The following is a 17,331-nucleotide window of genomic DNA, read 5'->3' as shown; positions in this document are numbered from 1 at the left end:
ATGCACGCGGCCCATGTCCTTCATCTCGAACTCATTGCTAAGTTGGAGATTTCAGCTTATCTATCTCCACCTTGTTCTCGATGCAATAAGCATGTCACCACATGACACCAGGAGATAGTATAATCACCTCCACGAGCTTGACCGAATGTAAACAACAACAATTCTAGTCGCTTCGGGAAAACCCTGCTTCAGCATGAAGGAGTCAATCGCTTGTACACTGCCGAGGAGATGCTTCAATCCATACAGTGATTTCTCAAGCGACATTACATGATGGCTCCTTGTCCTCAACCTTGTATCCCTCAGGTTGATGGCTATAGATCTCCTCATCCAAGTCCTCGGTGCAAGAAGGCCGTCTTGACATCGAGTTTGTTCCAGTCAAGATCACCATTTGAGCAACAATACTCACGTAGCCACCCGAATAGAAGTGTGTTTCACCACCGGAGAAAATTCTCATTGTAATTCCAACCTCTCTTTGTGAAACCCCTTAGCCACTAGCCTCGCTTTGTACCCTCGTTCACGAGCTCTTGAGAGGGGTAGTATCTTCCGTCCTTTTTATACAGCCACTTACAATCCTATAGTTCTTTCCTAGGGGCAATGGGACCCACCTCCCATGTTGGTTTCTTCGGAGAGATTCCATCCTCCTCCAGCGCAAGCCAACCACTCTCACTATCCTTGTCTCGAATTAGCTTCCTTGAAGGAGGACCGGCTCATTCTTCCTCCACCGAGAGTGCGTATTCAACAAATTAACATGCCATAGTGCTTTAGGTTGATCAGCCCCAGCTTCTGTACCGCTTGTATACTCGCCTTGTGCTAGTGGAAGCCAAGCTATCATCGAGCTGCTGTTGTTGTAGTGGCATGTGTATTCTCCTGCTGAACCTCCTCCTGCTCAGCTCATCATCTACCTGATTTCCCACTTGAACACGACTAGAACCTGGGTTGTCTTTCGGTATCTATCTCAAATAATCTGGACTCGGTGTATCCCAATCAGTATCACACCCCATCTTTGGGCACCCTAAGCCATCTAATGACTTCTCATCAACGGTACGTCCCTGCTGATCACGACTTCGAATCTTTCTGTACACAAGACGATAGCCTTTTACGCCCTTTGCATACCCCACAAATTGGCCTTCTTGGCCCTCGCATCAAGCTTTCCTCGTTGACGTGATAGTAGGAGTAACACCCGAAATTTACGGGAGCCTCTCATAATCTGCATGTCCCCTGACCACACCGATAGGGTGTATCACCGTCTAATGTCGATGTGGAGATCGATTCACAATATAACAAGCTTTGTAGCAATGCTCTGCCACCATTTCACTATTGCCCAAAGCAGCAATAATGATCGCAATACTCACTGCTTTCTCCCGCAGGTGTTCGGGTTCAGTCTTTCGGCGCCCCATTCTGTTGTGGTGTAGGTCTACTGATCAGTTGTCTAGCACTCCCTTCGCTGATCACAGAACCTCCTTGAAACACCGTCTGTATAACTCTGTGTACCGTTATCAGATTCTCAGTGTCTCAATTTCTTCTCGTCTGTCAACCATGCCTCCTACTTCTTTGAATGTCTCAAATACCTCATTCTTATGCTTTCAGGAAATAAAACCAAGCATACTCTTGAATGTATCTATGAATGAGACAAAATATCTGGAACACCTTGGGAAGTTTGTCGAAGCCGGACCCAAACATCGTTGACATAATATAGTATCCTCTGCTCTTGTGCTTGCTTCTCGAATTGACCCTATGGCGCCTTTCCATACACACAGTCCTCGCAAAAATCCAGGCATAGGCTTCTTCAGATTCTTCAGCAACCTCTTACCAAGCGATCCAGGACCCTTCTCTGACATTGTGCAAGCCGGCCTATGCCATAACCGCTGTGTGCTCACATGGGTCTCACCACTTCCTTCAGCTCCAAGCTGCTGCATCTCCGTCACGTCGTACCAGAGATATATAGATTTTACCGTACGACACCTTCATCACTCGTTAAGGAACCCCGAACAACCCTCCTTCACTCGTCTCTGTTACATCTTGAACCCCCAGAGTCCAAGCACCGACTGAGATGAGATTCTTCCGCAAGCTGGAACGTGTCGTACGTCCATCAGGGTTCAACACTCCAATCATGCATTCTTTGATTTTGATCTTCCTAGCCCACCGTTTTTTACAAGCATGGTTGTTCCCATGAATTACGGTTCCACCATCGAATACTCCTGTAGGTAGGTAAACCACTTCCTGTTTGGACAATTGTTGGTAAGAAGAAGCCAGACATCAAGGAATCCCACTTTCCGGAAGATCTCGCATCCGTGACGACATAGCATATCCTTTCGCTCCATCCTCTGAAGCGTAACTCATCTTCCCTTGCCTTCTCGTCTTTCAGTCTTGGTTGGTTGTTCTTTTCCCACATACTCTCTTGTTTAGGACATCGGACTTGAAATGCCCAACCTTCACGCATTTGAACACACTTTCCGCACAGAGGTCTCGATTTAGATCTAGACTTTCATCCCCTTGCTTTTCCTCGCTCATGCCTTTTCTCTGGCAACAGCCCTGCCTTTTCTTTTTGTACACCAGTGGCATATACTAGTTGGCAATTTTCGAAGATCAATCAGCTAGAAGCGCCAGTTTTCTAGTGTCATCCATCGATAAATTTCACCCACAAGCATCAGTGTTTGGCACTAGGTTTCATAAAGACTTCGCAGAGATAGAAGTAGTAGGAAGCGCCTGATCCTCGTCTTCCACTGTCACCTCAATGTCTTTCAAGGTCCTGATATGATCCTATCGAACTGTTGATTACTCCGGATTGACGAGCCTCCTCCATCTAGCAAGTATACATTTGGATTTTAAATAGATCCGGTTCGTTAGACTCATTCGTCATGAAGGTGCTTCTAACTTCACCACACGCCCGCAGCCGTTTCCTCCCCATCTACCAAGAAAGTACCTCCCTCTCAAAGGCATTAGGATAATCGACGCTCGTGCTTCCAGATCAGCTCCTCCAATCTCAATCAGAATTTTTATGCTTTCTCTTTCCAGCACAAGCCTTGTGAACTTTTTTGCGAACATCACGCGAATCTTTTCATTTGCATCTCTATAGGAAAATCATTTTTTCCATTAAATTTTTCAATCTCGTATTTCCAATTTTATTTGTTTACTTGTAGAAGCCATTTTCCGCTTGTATTATGCAATTCGCTTCTCTCAGATTTTTACAATTTCTTTGGTGTTTTCCACACATATTCAACCACCACCTTAAGATCAGAAATTTTACCCACTCCAGTCTGAATAAGGGCTTCTGATACCAATTGTTGGGCGCGAGTCACGCCACCGCCGCCGAAGCGATAGGTCCTGAGAGAGAAACCCTGGCCTTTGTTTGTACAAAAGCACAAGGTCAACTCGATATTCTGTGTTTCGCGAAGGAAACACAGACCCTTTCAGTAGCGAAATATTCGGCGAAGTAAGAGATATCACCTCTTCCTCTCATCAGCGCAACGACCGAATTTGGAGGGACCTCACAATAGCCAACAACCAGAAAACAGAAAATACACGAGATTTATGTGGTTCGGCAAACTAGGCCTACGGTCCACGGGAGGGGGGTTTCCACTATAGGGAATAGCCAACTTTTAAAATTCGTCTCTACTTCCCTTTCTTTTCTCTCAAAAGAAACTCCAAACAAAAACACCACTTAATATTTTTCCCCCACTCCAAAACAACTCCACACCTCTCTATTTATAGGAGAAACTAAAGGGGGATCCGGATTAATTGGCGGCTGGAATGGGCGGGGAAAAATTGCGGAATTATTTCCGCGTCGGAGCTGGCAGCGGGAACTCCCGCGTCGGGAGCTGGCAGCGGGGAGGAACTTCCCGCTTCTCGGGGACGTTTGGCAGGGGAAAAAGTTTCACGCACACGTGGGTGAGCCCCCACGATCACACAGGATGGAGAGCGGTGGTAGGTTCGACGGAGGCGGCGTGTGGTCAGGCGCGGGGGTCGGGGGTTCAGTGGTCGGGCGACGGGGCGGTTGAGGCGACGCGAGTCGGGTGACACATGGGGAGGTGGTTGTGGCGTGGTGATGGGTTCAGGGAGAAGATGAGAGAGGAGAGTGTGATGGGGGGCGGCGTAGAGGATGACAGGGAGGGGTTGCATTTTAATATACACGTATAATATAGTGTAATATTAGGGTTAGGTTAGGGGTGGAAAGTGACAAATATCTTATAAACCAGTTCGGTAATATTCGAGCAGATATTCGGTCATATTCGATCCGACAGTTCATTTAACATAAATAAATTATTTTTCATATTCGCTTATAAACGAATAGAATTTAACTAAAGGTATATCAATTCGAGCTGATTATTAAATATTCGATACACTTTTTATTTATGTTAATACTATTAATTAAACTTGTTGTAAATATTTACCCATCAAAATTTTTATACAACTTCTACCCATATATAAATAACAAGTTAAGGGACCTAGGGATTTCCACATGTCCTGTGGATCATGAAATGAACGGTTCAAGATCTTGCACTATTGGCATAATATAAATAGCGGGGATTACAAGTGCCCCCTTATCTCATACCTAGATCTGAATTCATCTGAAACCGCCGAACTCTCCCCATCATCCCGCCACAATCCCTCAATCATTCTCCGCGCTCCTCTACCCTCTGCCGCCTCCTGTCACCCTCATGCGCCAGGCCACAACCCCCGCCGCAGCCCCATCTCCTCTTCGAGCCTCAGCTCTCCTCTTCGACCCCCTGGTCAGATCGCCGAACTCGCCTCAGGCCGCGCCTGACCCGCTGCAGGAGCCTCAGAGATTTCCGCGCCCAGCCGTCTCCCCTGACGTTCGACCGCTCGCCACCACTTCTCAACCGGCCTCCTCCTTGCAGCCTTAGTCTCCTCCCACCCCGCCAGCCCCTCTCGAGCCGCCCGCCCACTCCTCCTCGAATCCCAGCAGGCCGCACCCACCTCCGCTGCCCTCACCCGCGCCCTGCTCCCTCGACTCGCCACCGACGACACACCCCGTCATGTTCGCGAAATTATCGAACACGAGCACAAATAAACGAAGCGAATTGAAGTCTACATAGTATTCGATGTCGATATCGAACACGAACACGACATAGTCCTAATTGAGCGAATTCGAATAAGAAATATTCGTTCAAATTCGCTTCGTTTCCACCCTAGTTAGGGTTAATTTTTTAAAACGAAATTAATTAAAAAGAAATAACTACTGGATTATAAAAATCAAAATAATTAATGGGAATTTAAATATCTACAATTAAAAACGTACATGTTGTGGTAATATAACAGATGATTACGAATAGTCAAAATATACCCCATATTGATAATTAAATAAGAATAATTAAATTAATAAAATCATATTTACTTACATTTAAAATCAGGTAATATTGATGAGAATTAACGTATACACGGCAGTAAAACGTATTAAGTTATACTAATAGACAGATTAATATAGTACCGAGTAGAATATTAATAAATTATACCAAAAACACGGTATATAATAAGGTACCATGTATTATTGAATAATAATTTAGTAATAATATTAATAATACTATATTATTTACAAATATTACGTTATATAGTACCGTAATACAGACACAAATTCAATTCTAGAATTCATTTACGCCAAATTATATTTATAAATACCAAAATCCATTTAATAAATTTAATCAGTTTTGATAGTAAATCATAGAAAATTGTAGAAATCGAGAAAAAAAACAAATACTCTTTATAAGATATAATTTAAATATTTAAAATGATAGAAATTTATTTTAATTAATATCAAATCTTAACGGTCCATACAGACGCGAGTGTTCGGACCTTACCGAGACCCGAAGGGTGTCTCGTTGGTCCGACGACACTTCCATCATGGTGTCAATTCATCTGTTTCCGCTGGTATTTCCTTCGTAGCCGAACTCGCGATTTAAGGTGATTTCGAAGTGGTTGGAAGCGACAAGGAGTTCTATCGCTCGAATAAAATGAGCACGGAAGGGCATTGTTCCTTTATGTAAACACCGCAGGGCTGCCCGTCAAGTTTGTATCCTTCTCGTATATTCTGAAACTCCGTTGTCTTTACCATAGTTACGCCGATTCACTTCACGCGTTCGTCGAGTATCAAGCTTCTGTGCTTGGGATGAGTGACCGTTCATTGTCTTCTCTTAGCTTTGAGCTATTCGTGGAGACCTATAAGGAATTTTCAAGACCTACAGAGTGGCGTCGGTTGGACGAGCTTAGGGAGAGGTTGTAACCGAGCACTTGAGGGAGACACGGCTAGGTCACACTTTAGTGGGTGTAGAGTGGATTCAATAGTGTGATTTGATTGTAAAGTTTTCGTTAGCTAGGAAAACGAGTGTGAGGTGTAACGTTGTTCTCGGGTGAACGTAGAAAACTCGGTTGATTATGGATTTCTCCCGGGGGAGTAGGGGAGCGGAGATGTAGGGACGGAAGGTCAAAACTCCGTGATCATATTGCTTGTTTGAGTTTGTTTTGGCGTATTTGTTTTTGCATTTTCTGCCTATATCGTCAATTGTGCAATTGCTCATTTATTTCTCCACTATCTTATATTTAGATTATTACCCTGTATTGTTTAATATATCCTTCTATATTTCTTCATTATAGGGTATATCTCATTATTCATGTTGCTTGATCCTAGCTATATATTCTTGTTTGTAATTCATACTTTCCTAGGGGATACTTGTGAATTAGTTTTAATTGGCACTTACTCGGATTAGTTCGCATAAGACCCTAAATCACTAACAGGATATTTTTAGGTGGGAATCAAATAGGAACAATTTGTGAAAGCTGGGATATTTTATAAAATAACATGGGATAAATTTTTATTCAATCATGAAATATAATATTTATGCATTTTGAGATATAAATACGTATTTATCGTATTTTAACTTTATCTATTATTGATTAGATATTACTTACAGAATTTTCTTTACTTTAAATAACTTTTGTTAACTATAGGATATGAAATTTTTATTATAATGATGGTTCTTAATGATGCTGATAACCATAATAGGAAAGAAGTAAAAAAATATAAAAAATAAAAAATACAAAATAAATATGATTTAGTTTTTTTACACCTAGTTCCAAGCTAAAATTTGGAATAATTTGAGAGACTAGAATCTTTATTTTTGTATAGAAAATGAAAAAGTAGGATCTCTCTCTTTTTTTGGCGCTGCAAAGAAAATACTGGGTATGGAGATTAGAAGAGAGCGGGCGAATCGGCGATTGTTCTTGAGTTAGAAGGGCTACATAGAGCGGGTGATCGCGAGGTTCGGGATGCAAAGTGCTAAGTCGGTGGTAACTCCATTGGCTCAACACTTCAGGCTTTTAGGTAAACAATCTCCCACTATAGCGGAAGATAAGGCACACATGGAGCGTGTTCCCTATGCTAGTGCAGTTGGCAGTTTGATGTACGCAATGGTGTGTACACGCCCTGATATTTCACAAGCGGTTAGTGTGGTCAGCAGGTTCATGGCGAATCCGGGAAAGGCGCACTGGGAAGCGGTGAAATGGGTCCTGAGGTACTTGAAAGGTACCGCGGATACGGGTCTGTGTTTTGGTGGAGATACATGTCAGGTCGACGGGTATGTAGACTCAGATTATGCGGGCGATCTAGATAGACGTCGATCTACTACTGGGTATGTATTCAGGATACATGGAGCTCCAGTTAGTTGGCGATCGATGTTGCAGGCTACAGTGGCACTTTCTACTACAGAGGCCGAGTATATGGCCATGGCGGAGGGAGTGAAGGAAGCATTGTGGTTGTGGGGTCTTCTAGACGATTTGGGGATTGAGCAGGAGAACGTGAACTTGTGGTGCGACAGTCAAAGTGCGATTCACTTGGCGAAGAATCAAGTTCACCATGCTCGTACCAAGCATATCGACGTCAGATATCATTTTGTGCGGGATGTCATAGAGGAAGGCGATATTTCTCTCATGAAGGTGCATACAAATGAGAATCCCGCGGACATGTTAACCAAGGTGGTCACAGGTAGCAAGTTCCAGCATTGCTTGGACTTGCTTCATATCAGCCCGTGTTGATTTGCCCGAGAGGGCATGGCCCTACGGGGCGGTGATGGAGGTGAGGTGGAGACTATGTTGGAGAATAATTACAGAACTACGGTTAGCTTGATCCCGGTGGAGGGTACGTAGGCAGTCACGGTAAGACTATGTTGGAGAATAATTGCAGAACTACGGTTAGCTTGATCCCGGTGGAGGGTACGTAGGCAGTCGCGGTATAGTGACGCAGCTGGTTTGGCCTGGTTCTGGCCTGGATCTCTCTGGTTAAGTTCGTGGGGGTTCTTCTGGTGTTCGTCCAAAATTTGAGGATTATCAAATGATGTACGAGGTGGAGAATTGTGATCGTGGGGGGCTCACCCACGTGCGCGGAAACTTTTTCCCGCTGCCAACTCCCGAGCGTGGGAGTTCTCCCGCTGCCAGCTCCCGAGCGCGGGAGTTTTCCTGCTGCCAGCTCCCGAGCGCGGAAAAATTCCGCGCGATTTTTTCTTCTCCCGCCCCATTCAGCCCGCCAATTAATCCGGATCCCCCCTTTAGTTTCTCCTATAAATAGGAGAGGTGGTGGAGGTGTTTTGGAGTGGGGGAAAAATATTAAGTGGGTTTTTTGTGTGGAGTTTCTTTTGAGAGAAAAGAAAGAGTGAGTGAGAGAGAATTTGTAAGAATTTGGTATTCTCCTCATAGTGAAACCCCCCCTCCCGTGGACGTAGGCTAGTTTGCCGAACCACGTAAATCTGTTTTCTGGGTTGTTGGCTATTGCTTGTAGGATCCCTCAAAATTCGGTCTTGCGCTGATGAGAGGAAGAGTGGATATCTCACTTCGCTGAGATATTTCGCTACTGAGTCTGGGTTTCCTTCGTGAAACACAGATATCGAGTTTGACTTGTGCTTTTGTGACAACAAAGGCCAGGGTTCTCTCTCAGGACATATCGCTTCCGCGGCGGTGGGCGTGACTCTGCGCCCAACACTCTGCCTGCTCGAGCTCCGACGACACACCTAGCTGACCTTTGAGGCCGTCGCCAGCACCACCCCCTGCCCCGTCGACGCCGCCAGATCCGCCTCTTCCAGCGTCCTCGTCCTCTCTCTTCCCCTCTGCTCCTCCCTCGCCGCTGACTCACCTCTAACTCCGACCACCACCTCCGCCTAGATCCGTCGCCCCCGCGCCGTCGATCTCGTCTCCGACTAGTCAGCCCCTGCTCCGTCGTCATCACCCCCATCTCTCTCCGCCACCACCAGCGACCACTACCAAACTCCGTCGAGCTCCCTCAGCCACTTCGCCGGCCGCCCAACGCCTCTCCTTCATCGCACACCACCTGTTCGACGAAATGCCGACTGCCGTCGTCAACTCCAGATTCGACGCCATCAGATCCACGTCGCCTCGATCACCACACGCCGCGTCCGCATTGGCGCCGTCACCTCGTCGTCAGACCCCACGGTCTCGTAGGCAAGATCTCGATCCTTATTTAGTTTCGTTCCAATTCTTATATTTGTCGTAGATTATTTATGTGCAAGATCCCGCTCTCCTATTTCGTAGTTTGGTTATTTATATTTTTATGAATTATTTGCATAGTTTAATTATGACGTATTTATCTGCGTGGGATTGTTTGTTGAAGAATATTAATTATATCATGGTAATATGATAAATGATATTTTCAGAAAAATTATAATGAATTAAAAGAATTTAGTTCGACAAAAGAATCATTTTTAGATAATTATAATAATTTAAAAGAATTTATTTTGGAAAATGAATTAGTTTAGATTAATTGTTAAGCAAAATAATTTAAAATGAATTAATTTAGAAAAAGATTATATTCTGATTATGTAGATGTTGTTTATGATTTATAATTCTTATTTTGATTATCTGATATGTTATGATATTATTGCACATGATTAGCTGCATTGATTGTTCCATATTGTGATTGAGAATCATTAGGAGTTTTTGTCTATAGTGACCTGTATGACACAGTTAGGATCTAGAATCCCGTGTGTAGTTGACCTGGAATTACGAGAATTGGGATGAGAAGTCTTGGTCTATGTGAGCGGTTGGGATTGTTGGTGTATATTCCGGGCTCGCGCTGGTGAAGTTTGTGTAGTCACCGGGGTGGGTCCGAGGAGTTGTGATATGGGATTATTGGTGTATATTCCGGGCTCGCGTTGGTGAAGTTTGTGTAGTCACCGGGGTGGGTCCGAGGAGTTATGATATGTGATTGTTGGTGTATATTCCGGGCTCGCGCTGGTGAAGTTTGTGTAGTCACCGGGGTGGGTCCGAGGAGATGTGATATGTGATTGTTGATGTATATTCCAGGCTCGCGCCGGTGAAGTTTGTGTAGTCACCGGGGTGGGTCTGAGGAGCTGAGATATTTGGATTTTGGTGATTTTCCCGGGTCGCGCCTGATTATTTGTGTATTCCGGGCTCGCGCTGGTGAAGTTTGTGTAGTCACCGGGGTGGGTCCGAGGAGATGTGATATGTGATTGTTGATGTATATTCCAGGCTCGCGCCGGTGAAGTTTGTGTAGTCACCGGGGTGGGTCTGATGAGTTGAGATATTTGTGTATTCCGGGCTCGCGCCGGTGAAGTTTGTGTAGTCACCGGGGTGGGTCTGAGGAGTTAGGATATTTGTGATTTGCGACTAGTCAGTTACCTGAGGATATAAGCGTTGGCTATATGTGAGAGGTAGACCAGTGACCTGTATAGGATGGCTAGTTGTGTTCTTTCCATACATAGATCGAGATTAATATTTAATTATTTACAATTTGAGACATATGGTATATACATGAGGGTTTCTTTGTTTGGATTATTTCGCTCGACGTACAACGTCTCTTGTTGTAGATTTTTAAAAATTAATTCTATCTATTGTATGATCTTGTTGCTTGGATGGTTCCTGATCGCTAGCTGCGTGTTTTCGTTACCCGATTGATTTACGGATTCTTATGATTATCATGTGGATTGCATGTTGATTTTGTTAGATTACCAGTTGCACGTTCTTTTGTTACTTCGGTTTTCGTATCGTTTTTCGCTTGTGTTTTCGATCATTCTATTTCTTTATGGGGTCGGGTCTTGCCGTGCGTCATGCACCTGACGTACACCTGTTTTCTCTGGTGTACGTCAGACTTAGAAGAAGAACAGGTTCAGCTAGGAGATCTCCAGGAGCCAGAAGATTCTCAGCAGGAGTGCCCTGCAGACGGAGCAGAAGAAGCTGAAGCTTAGTTATTGGTCCTCCGTTTTCTTTTGTACTACCTTCCATTTCTATTTGATCAGTGTATTTTGTATCTTTTCAGTATTCATTTGTTCATATTTGTATAAGGGCATGTTTGACCCGAATATTATGTCTTGGATGATATTCATTTGTGATATGTATCTTTTTCATTCTGAGTTGTTCATTGTATTCTTGCTATGTGTGATCGGGGACCTGTGACTTCGTATATTATAGTTTTGACGCTTAGCGTATTAGATTGAGAAGACGGGATCTAGCACTTATCTCTTCTCAGTTTAATACGTCGCGGGCTTGCTCACGTCCCGATTCCCGTGTATTTTGGGAAGCGGGGCGTGACAGTGTCTCGGCCCAAACCGAGACACCCTAGGGTGTCTCGGATCAATGGGAGACACCCTAGGGTGTCTCCGATCAAATGGAGACACCCTGGGGTGTCTCCAAGGCAGATTTATGCCTTTAAGTGTTTTTTAACCGCTCCGTCATCCCCTCAAGCCTATAAATACAAGCCTTAGGCCTTATTTTTTCAGAGCTGGAATTTTGGAGATTAGGCGAAGCCCTGCCGGATTGAAGACTGAAGGTGCACGGATTTTAGAGAGGAGGAGGAGAGATCGGATCGAGTTCTTCAACGCAAGAGAGAGAGAGATTCGTCAGATCTAAAGTTTCCCGGATCCGTTCCTTAAGATTATCCTGTTGTGGTAATCTTAAGAAGAGTGATTATCTCGCTTCGCCGAGATAAGAGCTACAGTTTCTCAATCCCTTCGCGGATAGACGAAGCTCTGCCCAATTCTTCAGCAATCAGATCTGATCGACGGTAGTCCACGGATAAACCCCGACACAGGCAAAGATCCCACGCAAGCAGAAGACCGATAAACGATCTCTGCGTTTGTTTGATAAAGTTGTAAACTTTTTATCTTCATTGTGTAAGGAGATCTTATAAAAAGATCAACTTTTTATTTCATTAAAGTTTATTGTAACGACTAAAGTTGTAATAGATTCGATAACAATGAAAACATCAACTTTCACCGCAAACACACTGGCGACCACGCGATCCCCGACTCTCACCACACTCCTCACTCGGTGTACAAGTGTATTTGTCGTGCCGCAGCCGACGATCAAGATCCTGGTGCTCGAAGAGGTCGAATACGAATTCGACCAGCAAAAATTCGAGGAGTACGTCTCCTCCTCTTCCTCCTCCAGATCTGCCTCTCCTTACAGATGCAGGAAGGCCTCCTCCTCTAGGAAGATCCGCTGGTCTTCAGATCTGAAGACCCAAGAAGACGATCTCTCCGCCATCGCTGTTGTAGTTACACTTCGCAACGATCCGCCGGCTTCCAAAGAAACCAGATCCAACGTTCGTGACAACTCCTCGAAAGTCAAGGAGTTGCCCGTTGAATGTGCACCAGTGTTGACGAAGAGGGCTCGTCAAAGGCGCCGTCAACATCTCGCGCGTTAATTTGCCAAGGTTTGGAGCTTGTTGACGGGATCTGCTATGATGCGGATCTGAAAAGCAGAAGGCGCAAAGTGTTCCAGCAACAAGCTTTGGGAACCTCCTCCCAATCACCTACTAACGAATGGGTTCGTGTCAAACGAACCCGTTCAACTCTTGAGGAGCGTATCCATAAGCGTCGCGCACTGCTAGCGCAGACGAGGATCCTTGTACGGAATGCACAGGAGTTACAGAAAGGAAAGGTGGTCAAAAAGCCACCAAGATCTAAGCAAGGTTGGATGCCAAAGGCCAAATTAGCGCCTAAGGCAAAAGCATCCGAGGCTACTCTCAGGCCTTTGTCAACTCCAGATCTCGTTCCTATTGCTCTCGCACCTCTGGCGAAGCCCTATGACAGCGTGGATCTCCCCAAATCTAGAGTCCCATTGAAGGATTGTGTCGGTGCTGTACCCGAGGATCGAGGCAAAGCACCTATTAAAGAATGCTTGGGACCGTTAAAGGAGCTTTGAGCAAACATCCAGACTGGGGGTCGTACGCGACCTCCTAACAAATTAATTTCTACAACAGCCCACTTAGAGGTACGTGCAGAAAACCAGGAGCCCGTTAAGGTTTCACCCTCACAAGGGTGTGATTCCAAAAGTGTGACTCCTGTAGATGCCAACAAGGCAATGTTTACTCAGAGGAAAACGCTTCAGACAGACGAACGCGTTATACCTGAGAATTCATGTAAACAGCCGATAGGTTGCTCTGACTACAACGTTGTTGAGTTGTACTATCGGGCTGGGGGTACGAATAAATCTCGAAAGAGAAGTACCCGGGAAGCGGACTCTCACTGTCCGTGTACCAAAATTATCAGGGCAATATTATCAGCGTGTAGCTACCCCAAGACCGCTCCGCAGAGGGTCTCGGTATTCGAGAGAATTTCCGATGGAACGACGAAGTCCAAATCAAGGCTTTTCCACCAAAGAGGATCGGTTGCTCGAGATGATGAATTCCTAGAAGTTACCATCAACATGGTCAATAAGGGAAAATCTCCGATTGTTTCAAGTGGTTCCAACCCTAATTTCTCTCCAGGAAGAAGAGTCAGTTCGGGAATAACCCAACAAATATCTCAGCTTCAGCTAGAAACCGTTGGACATAATGATTACCAGGGTGTCCATGAAGGAATACATTCCGATGACGAACTCTCGGATTCTTATTCCGCAATCGCCTCTGACGATACAACGTCTAGCATAGGACAAGCTCGGGAAGTGTTCATGGTCAACACCGAGCAAATAGCCAAAATCATTGAGGATGCTCTAGCCAAGCAGAAAGAAGCATTCAAAATCGAAATGGAAATGGCTATGCAGGAGATGAGACAAATGCACGACCAAAAAATCCGAGCTTTGTCGAATCAGCTAGTTGAATCCAGCCGAAATAACGACGCTGGGGGTGGACCCACCAATGATGATAAGACTGGGGGTGGCCGCATTATTGCTCTCGAAAATTGTCCAAAACAGGATATAGATGAGGACGAAAAGATGAAGGATCTCGAGAGCAAAATTAATGCTTTAATGTCTGCTCAAGAAGTAAAGAAGACCGGCATTCCATGTCCTTACCCGAAAGAGTGGGATTCGATCCCGTATCCGGTGAAGTTCAACCTGATCAACTTCACGTCGTTCAACAGGAAGGGTTCCCCTACTCAGCACCTGATCTATTTCAAGTCCCATTTGGGAGTGATCTCTGGCAACGAGCCTCTGATGGTCCGGTCATTTGTTGGCACCCTTCGTGGGCCCACCTTCGATTGGTACCGCCGCCTCAAGCCCAGAAGCATCAACAGCTGGGAGGACCTGGAAAGCGGGTTCCTCGCTCATTTCTTCGATGATGACGCTAAAGTGTCGATCAGGACACTCTTCGATGAGAAACAAAAAGACGGAGAGTCGGTGGATACCTTCATCAAACGCTTTCGCAATCAGGCAATGAACTGTAAGGATCCCGTCACGGAGGAATTCGTCTTGCAAACCTGTCATAACAACTTGTCCATTAACATCTTGGACGTTATGGGAGTAGAGCCACTCAATACCTGGAGAGAGTTGAAGGTGCGTGGAGAGCAGGCCGAATGATTCTTTAGGAGGAGGAAGGTTGAAAGATGCCAACCGATAACTAATCCTCTGAATCCGAGTCTCGTTTCCCATAATGAGGGAAAGACACCAACAACAGTTGTTGACGTTAATCAGACGTCGCAACAGCAGTCCCGAAGACGGCAAAATAGTTCGGATCCGAGGCTCCAAAAAGAGTATTCATTCAAGGACGAAGACGTTCTAGCCATCTTCGAGACCTTTCTTGAAAGCAACAAGATCAAGCTGCCGCCCATCACAAATCAGGAGGAAGCTGACAATATTGCGGATCCGAAGTACTGCGCGTACCACAGGAGGATCATTCATCCCACCAAGGCTTGTTTTACTTTAAAGAATAGCATCCAAACCTTGATTGAAGCCGGCGTCATAACGCTAGGATAAGCCAAATAAGAACGGCAATACTCCGAAGAGTATATGAGTATAAACTGCTTCTCAATACTCTGAAGAGTATACGAGTATAAACTGCTTCTCAATACTCTGAAGAGTATACGAGTATAAACTGCTTCTCAATACTCCGAAGAGTATACGAGTATAAACTGCTTCTCAACACTCCAATAGGTATATGAGTCTAAACTGTTTCCAACTGTTGATGGGAAGTTCCTGGAGAATGTTACGCTAATATTCTTAAGGATAACCCAGACATGTAACGGAGTACAAAGTCAGACCCAGTTCCAAGAAAGAAGCTGGGGGTGGATGATTCATATAATGGGAAGTTCCCAGAAGAACGCTATATGTAATTTTCTTAGGGATAACCCGATAATTACGAACAAGGTGATAAACACTAAACCCCCACTATGATTTGTACTCCCACTCTCACTGTCTACCTGGTCAAACCTTCCTATAGGTAGGACCACAACCAAAGTCCCGTCTCGATTCCTTCCATGAACGAGAGGTCCACTTTCAAAAATTGAGCAATCAAACCTATAAAAGTTAGGATTGCCTCCAACTTCGGACATGTAACGGAGTACAAAGTCAGACCCAGTTCCAAGAAGGAAGCTGGGGGTGGATGATTCATGTAATGGGAAGTTCCCAGAAGAACGCTATATGTAATTTTCTTAGGGATAACCCGATCATTACAAATAAAGTGATAAACACTAAACCCACTGTGGTTTGTATTCCCACTCTCGCAGTCTACCTGGTCAAACCTTCCTATAGTTAGGGCCACAACCAAAGTCCCCTCTCGATTCCTTCCATGAACGAGAGGTCCACTTTCAATTCGAACAATCAAACCTATAAAAGTTAGGATTATTCCCGATCTCACTTAGTCAAATCTACAAATAGTTAGGACTAAGACCGAGTCATTCCTTTTCAAATGACCAATCCTATAAAAGTTAGGGTCGTTTGAACCTTTCTGATTCTCGGAGTGGAGATCCCACTCTTAGTTTCATCTTTTCGGATTCTGGGGGTGAAGATCCCACCTTGAGTTTCCTTTCCTACTGTAGATAGAATATAAAATTCTCCCTCTTCAGTACCGGGAGATAGAATATAAAATTCTTCCTCTCCCATTTTCTAGTCTGTTTCTGTTCTTAGAAAAGACACGATTCTCAACTTCCAATCCAGGCACTTCGTGCATGGGGACTTTCATCCCGAATCCTAAGTAGGGATGAGTCAACGCCTAATACGCGTTGCCGGTTTAGTCTTTCACCGATTGAAAAAGATACCAGAGTACAATTCTGGGGACTTTCATCCCGAATCCTAAGTAGGGATGAGTCAACGCCTAATACGCGTTGCCGGATGCCATATTCCCGTAAGAAATGGCGAAGTCTATGTATTCAAAATCATAGCATTAAGTCTAAGAGAAGCAATTCTCTTAGCACAACGTTACATGTGAAACGGGTTTTAATAATTCACATGCTAGCCCGATTCAAACGGTAATCGGTAAAGGCACGTCAAACCCGTTGATGGCTGGGGTTTTGCCAAAAATCCCAAAGTCTGTGTCTAACACGCATTGCCGGTTGGTCTTTGACCGTAAAAAGGACACAAGACCACATATTCAACATTGTGGCAGGTTCTTATTAATAACACCATAATCCGTGCCTCACACGCATGGGGAATTTTATCCCGAAGCCTAAGCAGGGATAAGCCAACGCCTAACACGCGTTGCCGGTTTAGTCTTTTACCGATTGAAGAAGACACCAGAATCCGACTCTGGGAACTTTTATCCTGAATCCTAAGTAAGGATAAGTCAGCGCCTAACACGCGTTGCCAGATAGTCTATTCCCGTAACAATGGCGAAGTCTACGTATTCGAAGTCGTAGCATCAAGTCTAAGGGAGTTCATTCCTTTAGCACAACGTCACATGCGGAACGGACTTAAACAATCCGCATGCTAAGCCCGATTCAAACGGTAATCGGTAAGAGCACGTCAAATCCGTTGAGGGCTGAGGATTTACCAAAAATCCTAAGTCAATGTCTGATACACGTCGCTGTTTAGTCTTTTCACATGAGAAAGACGAAGTCTACGTATTCAATATCGTAGCACTAAAAGGGTTAACTCTTTTAGCTTAACGTCACATGCGGAACGGACTTAAACAATCTGCAT

The sequence above is a fragment of the Asparagus officinalis genome, chromosome 2 (assembly GCF_001876935.1).
Source record: "Asparagus officinalis chromosome 2, Aspof.V1, whole genome shotgun sequence".
In the NCBI taxonomy this organism is placed as follows: Eukaryota; Viridiplantae; Streptophyta; class Magnoliopsida; order Asparagales; family Asparagaceae; genus Asparagus; species Asparagus officinalis.
Note: the sequence above shows the minus strand (reverse complement) of the source record.